We start from the raw sequence: 11462 nt of genomic DNA, 5'->3' as shown, positions 1-11462 counted from the left end.
TTCTTTCTTTCTTTCTTTCTTTCTTTCTTTCTTTCTTTCTTTCTTTCTTTCTTTCTTTTCTTTCTCTCCCTCCCTCCCTCCCTTCCTTCCTTCCTTTTTTTGGAATGGTATTTTGTCAACATAGTGAGCCTCAGACCAGTCAAGGTTTCCCACGGAGACTGTCTTAGTTAGGGTTACTATTGCTGTGAAGAAACACCATGACCACAGAAACTCTATAAAGGAAAACATTTCATTGGAGCTGGCTTACAGTGCAGAGGGTTAGTCCATTATTGTCATGGAGAGAAGCATGGTGGCAGGCAGGCAGATGTGATGCTGGAGAGGTAGCTGAGAGTTCTACATCTGGATCTGCAGGCCAGAAAAAGACACTGGGCTTGAACATTTGAACATCTGAAACCTCAAAGCTCACCCCCAGGGACACCCTTCCTCCAACAAGGCCACACCTCCTAATAATAATGCCACACCACTTCCTATGAGCCTCTGGGGGCCATTTTCATTCAAACCACCACAAACACTCTGTCTCAAAAAAAAAAAAAGATTTTAATTTCTTTGCATAAAAGTTTTACAAGGTAGAGGAAATTTATGGACTATTGGTCATTGTCAGGCCAGCCACCTTTGATAGGAAAAAAGTTCTCAAATGGGTAAAGAGGCCCTGCCGCTTGCACCTAGCCCCTTTGATCAGAGGAGTGAGCACACGGGAAAGATGGACCACACCAGCTTGGCTAGGCTTTATTTCCCTTAGCTCATTGCTCCCTCCTCTGCACATCATTCCGGGCAGCAGAGAATATGATCTCGTACAACCATGCCAAGGGACTCCTTACACTCACACTGAGAAGATTCATGCATGGTCCGTGCAGGCGGATGGCATCTGTGGGTAGCATGCTCAGTTGCTCACATCCTTAGCCTTCGGTCCCTCTGCCCACCCTCCCACTTCAGCTGTGTCCACGCTGCATCACACGTGTTAAACCTAACATGGTAAGATGCGGCTGTAGGTGGTGTCCCTCCCTGAGCACGGCCTTGCCCAGACCCGGGGCCTACTTTCCCATGCTGCCATGTGGCTTTGAACAAGCATAGCAGAAAGTATTGTTTTTCTTATGGCCACCACAAAAAACACTTTATAAAAGGGACAGGAGGGAGAGGTGGCTCAGCAATTAAGAGGTCTTGCTACTCTGCTAGAGGACCCGAGCTCAGGTCCCAGCACCCACATAGCAGTTCATAAACACCTGAATCTGCAGATCTAGGGGATCAGATGTCCTCCTCTGGTCTCTGTGGGTATGCACGCACACACACATGCACACGCACACACTTAAAAAACAACTGACAAACACAACCTAAGGAAGGGTTTATTTTACCTCACAGTAGGAGCGTGAGGCCGCTGGTCACCTTGCAGCCACGGTCTGGAAGGGAGTGAACAGTCTAGGATCTCCACGCCCATGGAGCGGTGCCATTCGTATTCATGGAGGCTTCCCTGAAAACACCCTCATGGGCATGCCTGCGGGTGTGCTTCCATGCTGATTTTTAATCTCATCAAGTTGATGTTAAAATTAACTATCAAGCCGGGCATGCTGATGCTCACCTTTTAATCTCAGGCAGAGGCAGGTGGATCTCCATGAGTTTAAGATCAGCCTTGTCTACACAGTAACTTTCAGGACAGCCAGAGAGAGTGAGATCTTGTCTCAAAAAATAAAAATAAAAAATGAAAAAGAGAAGGAAGAGAAGGGGAGGAGGAAGAGGAGGGGGAGGAGGAAGAGAAGGGGGAGGAGGAGAGCATTTGTTGCCCTAGCAGGTGCAGGTTTGATTCCCAGCATCCACATCAGGCAGCTCACAACTGCCTACAGCTCTGGCTCCGGGGGGTTTGATGTCCTTTTTCCAGCCTCCAAGGGTATGAGATTTGCATGCACAGACCCCATAAGCAGACACACATACATACAATTTTAAGAAATTTTTTTTTTTTAGATTTTTATTTGTGTGTGCACACGTATGCTGTGTGTGTGTGTGTGTGTGTGTGTGTGTGTGTGTCCTTGAAAGATGAGGATAAGCAGCAATTGCCTTCCAGGACTCTCGTGAGAAGAAAAGTTAACACACACAAAGGCAGTGGATAGGCTGTGCACACAGACAAGTCATATCCACAGAACCAGGATGTCCCTGTTTCATTCCTAGATGAATGAATGAATGAATGAATGAATGAGAGCACTGGAGCTCAGGGAAGTTAAATGGCCTGCCCTTAGCCACCCATGGCAGTAGAGACGACAGGACCCAAGTCTCCTGACAGTGACTTCTGAATTATACAGATGGTGGACCCTGGCATTACCTGCTTTCCTGTTATCACCGTCCAGGTGGCTGAAGTACAGGCACCCCAGCTTTCTCCTGCATCCCCACCAGCTCCCCTGGAACAAACTGCCATCCAGATCCTGAAGTTCTACAGTAGCTGGACACCGCAGGGCTTCCCGGAGATGAAATCCACTCATACTGCTGTGGGAGGCACCTTTGTGGGGGGTGCAGGGTCCTTTCTCCCTGTGTGGCCTGGTTGTGGCTGCAGTGAGACCAGGACCACACCTGTCTTGCCTGTCCAGCCAGCTTCTCCTTCTTCTCAGAGACAGTGAAAAGCAGGGGAGCTGGCTACCCTGGCTGTGTCTTGCCCTCACAGAAGGGAAAGGATCTGGCCCAGCAGGCAGAGCAGCGAAACTTTGCCTGGAGGGAACGCGGGGGGCCTCTGCCTGTGCTGTTCCTTCGTCAAGCGTTCACATGTTGCTCTGTTCTTTGAGACAAGAGCTTGTGTAGTGCAGACCGGTCTTGAACTCCCAATCTAGACAAGGATGGCTTTGAACTGCTGCTCCTCCTCCCTCCCGGGGGGTGGGATTGCAGACGTGCTGGCATCACCACACCCGGTTTGCTCAGCTTTGGCGATGGATCCCAGGGCCTCCTCCTGCATGCTGCTCCAGCACTCTGCCAAATGAGTCCCGTCTCCCACCCAGCAGATGCTTACATCAGTCTCAGGTACACACGTCCCCAGGACTGGGTAGAGAGTGGAGGAAAACAGGCAGTTTCTGTACATATGACTGACATTTTCTATAAAGAGACAGTAAAGGTGAGAGAGAGAGAGAGAGAGAGAGAGAGAGAGAGAGAGAGGAAAAATCTGATTTCTGATGGCCCCTGAGAACTTCTCACCCACAGGTCCTATCAAATACTTGCATCCTCTCATGCTTACTTCTTTTTTCCTGGGGCTGTCAAGGTTCCTGAGCACAGTGGTAGGATGATGGCTAATCTAGAGGGGTGCCCGGGGATCAGAAAGAAGGCAATTTAAATGCAGCCACACTCATGGGAACCCTCATGGAAGGCAAAAGCAGCTTAGATGTTGAGTTTTAAGGCACCTAAAGAAGTTTGGGGCATAAAAACCAAAGCCATATAATTGACCACAGAATAAACATACATTTAAAAAACATAATTAGAGGTATCTTTCATTACTGAAATATGTTTATTGTTTAAAAGAAAAAAAAATACAGACACTGTGACAGAACACACAGGAAGAAAAAACTCCCATCCTCCCCATGACCAAACCTTTAATGGTCATTATTGTAGTGACCACAGGTTAAGTCCCTGGAATTTCAGTTGCAGGAGAGGGTGTGTGGATGGATGGACGGATGGATGGATGGATGGATAGATGGGTGGATGGATGGGTGGATGGATGGATAGATGGATGGGTGGATGGATGGATAGATGGATGGGTGGATGGATGTATGGGTGAGTGAAGGAGGATGAATGGGTGGGTAGATGAGTGAATGAGTGGCTGGGTAGGTAACAGGATGAAGAGATGGCTAGAGGATAAGTGCTCAATGGGTGGGTAAGTGGATGGATGGATGGACACAATGATGGGGTTGTATTGAATATGCTTGTTTTTAAAACTTTGTGTAGCTGCACGCACATGCTTGTGTTTGTGCATCTAGACCAGAGGTGGGGTTTTCCTCAGTTGCTCTGTTTTCCATATCAAAGCAGGGTCTCCTGCTGAACCTGTATCAAGGCTCACCAGTCACTTTCTCAATTGAGGGCCACCACCTGGTCTCTGCTGTTCCAGAATCGTGTCATGGGGGACACAAGGGAAACTTACCCTTGACTCATCATCACTGACCTCTTACTGTTAGTCCCGGGCTTGAACACAGCCACTACTGGCCTCTCTCTGACCCCCATGTCTTGCCCTGGCTTTTGCTGAGGTTGTCTGCCTCAGTTCTCTTTTCTAACCTGCCTTTCTCTGGCAAAGGAACATTTGGGCCCCTCTCTCAACAATGCAATAATGCTTAACTGCTGCCTGTGTTGCTGTAGCTGCCTTAGTATCTGAGCCTGCGGCTAGCCACATCTCTGTGTTCTCCTTTCTCCTTCTCCAACTTTCAAACACTGCAGCTCTTTTCTGACTATCTGGCCTGTTCCTCCACCCACTTCCTGCCCTGAGATTAAAACCACTTTTTTTTTTCCTTATTGATAATGTTAGGGATTGAACCCATGGCCTTGTGCTTGCTACGGCTAAAATCCCTAAGACTAGAACAGAACCGAGTTTCTGGCCTTGGGCAGGAAGAGGAGAGGGGAGCCATGTCTGCTGGAACATGGGACTGGGTGTTTCTATTAGCACCCAGCTGCATCTCAACACCCTTATCAGGACTGATGAGTCTAGAAAGCCTTGGCTTTGACTCACACAGTTTTTGTTTTTGTTTTGTTTGTTTTTGGATTTTTGAGACAGAGTGACAGGGCTTCTCTGTGTAGCCTTGGCTGTCCTGGACTCACTTTGTAGACCAGGCTGGCCTTGAACTCAGAGAGATCTTCCTACCTATGCCTCCCGAGTGCTGGGATTACTCACATGGGTTTTTGGAACCCACTGCTGCCTGGCCAAGAGATCCCTTTGATTAAGCCTTCCCTCCTCCTTGGCATGCATCTGGATGCAGGCAGTTAGGATGTGGGTGGTTAATCTGGGAGGCACTGCAAGGAAAGCCAGACAAAGGAGACAACTGCCCATCCATGGAAAGACTCACTTCCTCCCTTTTAAAGGCTAATTGAGTTCTGCTCTGAGAGGATGCCAATGCTGTTTCAGGATATTTGATCAGACTGTGCACTCCAAGAATGTATTATTTACTGGAAAAACCTGTTTCTAGTTGTGGTGTGGCTCAGCCCTACTATACACCTTTAATCCAAGAGCATTCTGCTTGAACAGGATTAAATAAAGTCAACCATAGGTCAAGAAGTGAAGCAAGCAACCAGTTGGCAGGAGTGAACATAGGAAAAAAAATACACACAGAGTAAGAGGAAATCAGGAGAACAGGTAGAGAGATACACAGGAAATAGAAGGGAGGAATACTAAATTTGAGGGTTTTTTTTTTTTTTTTTTTTTTTTTTGACAGTTAGGAAGGAGGTTTTCTCTTTTCCTTCCAGGATATTGGCTGAGGAGGAAGATCAGCTGGGTGTTTTCTCTGGCCCTCTGAGCTAACAGGCTTTTACCCCAGCATCTTGCTCCTGAGTCTTCATTGGTAAAATCAAACAATTGGGATTTTGTGAAAAATATTTTGCATTCCATCATGTGGCACGACCACATGGACAGAGAAATCACACCAGCTGCTGACAGACTGAGAAGCCATCAGATTTGATAAGTCACCTGGGAAGTCCTCAAAGAGAGAGTTAAGGATGGAAAATACCATAATACAAGGTGCTTGGACTCTGTATAGTGCTATTTAGATGGCTTGAAAAGTAGAAGAAAATGAAAAGCCAAATGACTTAAATGAAATTGGCTCAATACTGATTATGAACATTATAATTTTGGTATTTCATATTTTTCTTTTTAAAAAAAGATTTATTTACTTATTATGTATACAGTGTTCTGCCTGCATGTATGCCTGCACACCAGAAGAGGGACCAAATATCATTATAGATGATTGTGAGCCACCATGTAGTTGCTGGGAATTGAACTCAGGACTTTGGAAGAGTAGCCAGTGCTCTTAACCTCTAAGCCATCTCTCCAGCCCTGGTATTTCATATTTTATCTTTAATAGCCGTAGTGTCTTTCTGTACTCTCTCAAAGAAAAAAGCCTTAGAGATACAGGAAGTAGAAAAAATATAACATGTAGATTGATAAGATACATGTCAGGATAAAAATTAGAGAGAATTATAAGTGAAAATGAGAAAAGTACTCAGACACAGACAAAGGAATTTGGATAAGAACCTACCCATGACACTGCATGATGAAACTGAAGTGTTGTGGCACAAGGTTGTTAGAAAACCAACCTTAGTTTACCAGTTACTATAAGACCTACCAGGAGATGGTAGGCACCCCCAAAGTTATAAAGAAGTTAAACGAAATCCTATAGACATAATAGATTTGATGAGATTTAAAGAGGTGATTGTTTCATGTGATGTACATTCTCCCTATGTGAAGCAGATAGTAAATTCATGGCCAACTCAGAACAGAATTATCCCCCAAGACTGGAAAGATACGCCAACAGCAATTTTGAAAGCTAGTCCTCAGTTACAATGCTGAACATGGTGGAAAGAGGAAGCTAGGGCCATAGAATAATGACATAAGGCTAGAGGTATTAATATTTCCCAGGATCAGTTGTTAGGTGAAGGTCAATATGCTAAGTTACAAAGGCAGCTTCAATGTGATGATCATACCTTGGCGCTATGTTGTTAAGCAGCTTTAAATGCCTGGGACATTTAAAGAAGAATTGAAGAATCAGGGAAGAGGTCTAAGTCATTTACTAAAATTATACAAGGCCCAAAAGAAGCCTTTGCTGATTTTTTTGCAAAGATTGACTTCAGTTGTAAATAGAATAGTATCAGATGCAGAGGTCAGAAAAGTACTAATCTTTGGCTTTTGAAATTGTTAATTCGGAATGTAAAAGGGTGATTAGACCACTAAAAGCAAGGTCAGCAACAGCAGATAAATGGATTAGGAATGTGGCTCATATGTTATGATTCCACTCTGATAGAATATCTAAATGTTTTAAGAAAAATCAAAATGTCAGCTGTTTTAATTGTGGTAAGCCAGGTCATTTGAAAGGGATTGTAGGCAAAGCATTCCTAGAAACTGCCTTTTCTGGAGGTAATTAAAAAAGAAGGCCCCAGCATTCTGGAATATGCGAAGGTGTGGCAAAGGCAGGCATTGCTCTAAGGACTGGAGATCAACAAGGGACAGGCAAAATAACCCTTTCCCATCAGGAAATGCCTTAGGAGGCCTTCTGCAGGCCCCACTATAAAGTTTTTGTTTTGTTTTGTTTTTGTTTTTTCAAGACAGGAAAATGGAAGATGGTAGCAGATTTAAGAGCCATAAATAAGATGATTCAGCTAATGGGCTCTTTACAGCCTGGAATCTCATTGTTGCCTCCTTCTTCCTCTTCTTTTTTTGGTTTCTTTGTTTTTTCAAGACAGGGTTTTTCTGTGTAGGCTTGGCTACCCTTTGTAGACCAGGCTGGAATTATAGGAATGTACCATAGTGCCTGGCTTAATTACAAACTCTTAATGATTTTCAAAAATTGCTGGGAGATATTAACTGGCTATGGCTCACAACTGGATTAATTACTCAATAGCTAACCGATTTATTTCAAACCTTGCAAGGTGATAAGGACTTAAATAGTCCAAGAAAATTATCAGCTGAGGCTGAAAGAGAATTGGCTCTGGTAGAAAAGAAATTACTGGACACATGGATGGTTTGGATCCAAAGTTGGATTACATTTTGGTTATTCTGCCCTCTACTCATTCGCCCATAAGAATTCTTATGCAGAGAGGAGAATATCTTAGAATGGATATTTTTAGCACATAAACAGTAAAAAAATTAAAGACTTATGTAGAAAAGATTTCTGAATTGACTCTGCAAGGAAAAAAGGAGATTTCATGAATTAGCAGGAATAGACCCAGCAGAAATTGTGGTACTCTTTACTAATGCTGAAATTGTGTCATTATGGGCAGAAAATGAACATTGGCAAAGAGCCTGCAGTAATTTTTTGGGAGAGATTAACAACAAATATCCCAAAAGCAAGAGACTTCAGTTTATAAAAAGAGACTTCAGTTTGGATTTTTCCTCGTATAGTCACCAATTTCTAGAGCCCCTACATTTTATACTGATGGAAATAAATCAGGAAAGGTAGGTTAGAAGTCAGGAAAAAAAATGAGTAAAGTGGCTCAGAACACTTCAGTTAAAAAATCAGAGCTATATGCCATTCTTATGGTATTATTAGATTTTTTTTAATCTCTTCAAGAATTGTTTTTCATATTGAAACCACTAACCTTATTCCAGATAATTCAGAATTAACCTCATTATTTATGCAACTACAACAAGTAATCAGAAATAGAAATCATCCATTGTATGTAAGACATAATCAGATCCCATATAGGTCTAACAGGCCCTCTAGCACAAGGTAATGATGGAATTGATCAGCTATTAATAGGAAATGTGCTAGAAGCCTCAGAATATCATAAAAATACCATGTTAACAGCAAAGGCTTGAATGAAGACATTTCTATCACTTGGCAACAAGTCAAGAAAATTATAAGGAAATGCCCTACTTGTTTTTTGTATGACCAAACTCCATTACTTGCAGCAAGTAATCCAAAAGGTACTCAAAGAAATGAAATTTGGCAAATGGCTGTGTTTCATTTTGCAGAGTCTAGAAAAGTATGTGTGCCATACATACCATAGATACATATTGAGGATATCAATGGGCAACTACTTTAAGTTCTGAGAAGACTGACTCTGTAATTATACAGTTATCTGAAGTTATGGCTATTATTGGGATACTTGAATAAATTAAGACTGACAATGCTCCAGCATATGTCTCTAGTGAAATGAAAGTGTTTTCCATATTACAACATAAAACATAGTACAGATAAACTACATGATCCTACAGGACAAGCAGTTATAGAAAGATCTAATCATACTTTAAAAGATATGCTTAATAAAAAGAAAGGGGTAATAAAGACCTCCAGAGATAGATTACATAGTGCTTCATTAACTTACATTTTTTAAAAAATGATAATGAGAAAGGAACAACAGCCATGGAGAGACATTGGATAGTAGAAAAAAAAAAAAAAAAAAACAACTGTTGAATTAAGTTGGCCTGTATATTTTAAACATGTGTTGACCTCAGAATGGAAACCGTGATATGTGTTATGTTGGGCAAGAGGTTTTGCCTTTGTTTTCACAGACAAAAGCTGTGAATACCAGTAAAATTGATAAAGATTAGGTTTAAACAGGAGAGACCTCCTGAATAAGAAGAGGTGATAGTTCATCAGACAGCTTGGTCATTCAGTCCAAACTAACATATAAAGATTAACAAATGACTTTCATCTGCTCAGGCATAAAAAAATAAAAAAATAATATTTTTGAATGATAATTTACCAAAGGCACATTGGCCTTTCAGGCATGAAATGAAAAAGTTGTTTTCTTAAACCAGGTGTCTCAATTCCACGTTAGAATGTGAGTATAGATGGCCATGTGGTCCATGTCATCTTTGGACATCTGCTTTTGAGTTTTCTTCTTAAATAAAAAGGGCATTTTTGTTGTTTGGTATTAAAAACACAGTTAAGAAACTTAAAGAGTTTTAAATCAAAGGGTTACTACAGTTCAAACTTGTTTTCTAAACCTCTAAGAGTTAGAGTGATTTGGAGCTAAGATAAGATATTTTAGCAGGGTGGTGGTGGCCCATGCCTTCGATCCAAGCAAAGACACGTGGAACTCTATAAGCTAGTTGTTTTCTAAATTCTAGAGTTACGGTAAACAAGGTTGTAGCTGTGCACACCTTTAATCTCATAGCCCAGGGACAAAACTCAGACACAGTTCCTAATTGATATGTGTACACTAGAGAAATCACCATATTTACAGATTATTACAAAAACCCTTTACAGGGTTACTAGAAAGGCAGCTAATTTCCAATAGGCACAGGAACAAAGAGCAGCTTTTGTGATTGCCAGTAAGCCCATCTCTGTGCCTGCAACCCTGACCAATGTTGAACCAGATGATGCCCTAATTATGGACATAATATTTATTGGTGAATTGGCAACTGGGGACTCTTCATAAAACATAAAGGAATCCATCAACATTTGCCTGTTGGCTTTCAATGCAAGAGCTTTCCATATATGGAGAATAAATATTATCTCTTGGAGAAACAATTCTTGACATTTTACGAGGCATGGAGAACCTTACAGACCTATGGTCATAAGGACACCCCTTACAATGATGGACTGGATCTATTCGAAGGCAGAGTTCTTTGCAGGGTTAACCAGGGAAGGAAAGGTATCACAATGGGACTGGTACCTATCTAAATTCCTTCGTGACCAGAATGTGGTAGCAAAAGGATCTGTGCCTTCCTGCACTGAGGAAATAGCTCAGTTGCCTATAATCCACATCACTAAAGTGCTCATCACTCTCCCAAAAGAGGCACCTATTGAACTGTGGGACCAATGGAATGGCCACAGCATTTGGCTAATGCATGGTTTACTGATGGTTCATCAACCACTGATGGAACCAAAACTAATGGAAAGCAGCAGCCTATAGATGGGGGATGGGGAAGATGGAATGGTCAATACCGAGGAAGGAACCACAAAATCAGCACAGCACTATTGGCGCTAAGACAAACAACTAGGAAAGCAAAAGGAAAATCTGTTTACTCCAATTCATGGTGCATGGGCAATGGTATAGCTATATTTCAAAATGGAAATCCACTAAGTGGCAGATAAATGACAAGGATATCAGGTCATGGGAGGTAAGAATGGAAATGGCAAAACCTAGCAAAGACATCAAATTTTATGTAGCTAATTCAGTCAAGTTAGACAGAATATCTGAAAATAATGAAATAGTGGGCAAATTGGTATCATGTTTAATTAAGACTAGCATATTAAAATTTGCCAGGGAACAATTCAGAATAAGTCAGCATGCATGATGGATTACACATTTGAAAAACTTGAAAGCTTACCTCTAACACTAAGGGGAAATGGAGACCCAAATTAAACCAGGACAACCCTATGAGAATAACTTTTATAAGGAATCCAGAGCCAGGCTGTGGCTCACACCTTAAATCCCAGCATTTGGGAGGCACATAATTACAGTGATTTAAATTTAAAAGGTGCTTGCAAAAGGCAGGCTGAAATTCTTTTATGATCTAAAAATAAATGTACTTAAACCTTGAATCTATATATAAAGAGAAAAGGGGGGGAATACAGGTATATTTATCCACACACAGTATATTTAGTTTCAAAATTTCAAAAGAATTTTTTAAAATTTCAATTGAAAGATAATGCTTTTTCTGTTGGCAAAAACCATTTTGCCATAGGAAAGATAAAACCTGCCAAACAAACAAACAAACAAACAAACAAAAAAGAAGGCCCCAGAGTTAGGGTCAGAGAAGGGTTTTACTTTTATCTTTCCAGGAGAATAAAACCATCCAACTAAGGAATCCAAAGACTGCTGGACAAGCAAAACATCTGAAGAAAAAGGGT

The sequence above is a fragment of the Psammomys obesus genome, unplaced genomic scaffold (genome assembly GCF_907164565.1).
Source record: "Psammomys obesus unplaced genomic scaffold, mPsaObe1.curated_primary_1811, whole genome shotgun sequence".
NCBI lineage: Eukaryota > Metazoa > Chordata > Mammalia > Rodentia > Muridae > Psammomys > Psammomys obesus.
This window is presented reverse-complemented; position numbering follows the sequence as displayed.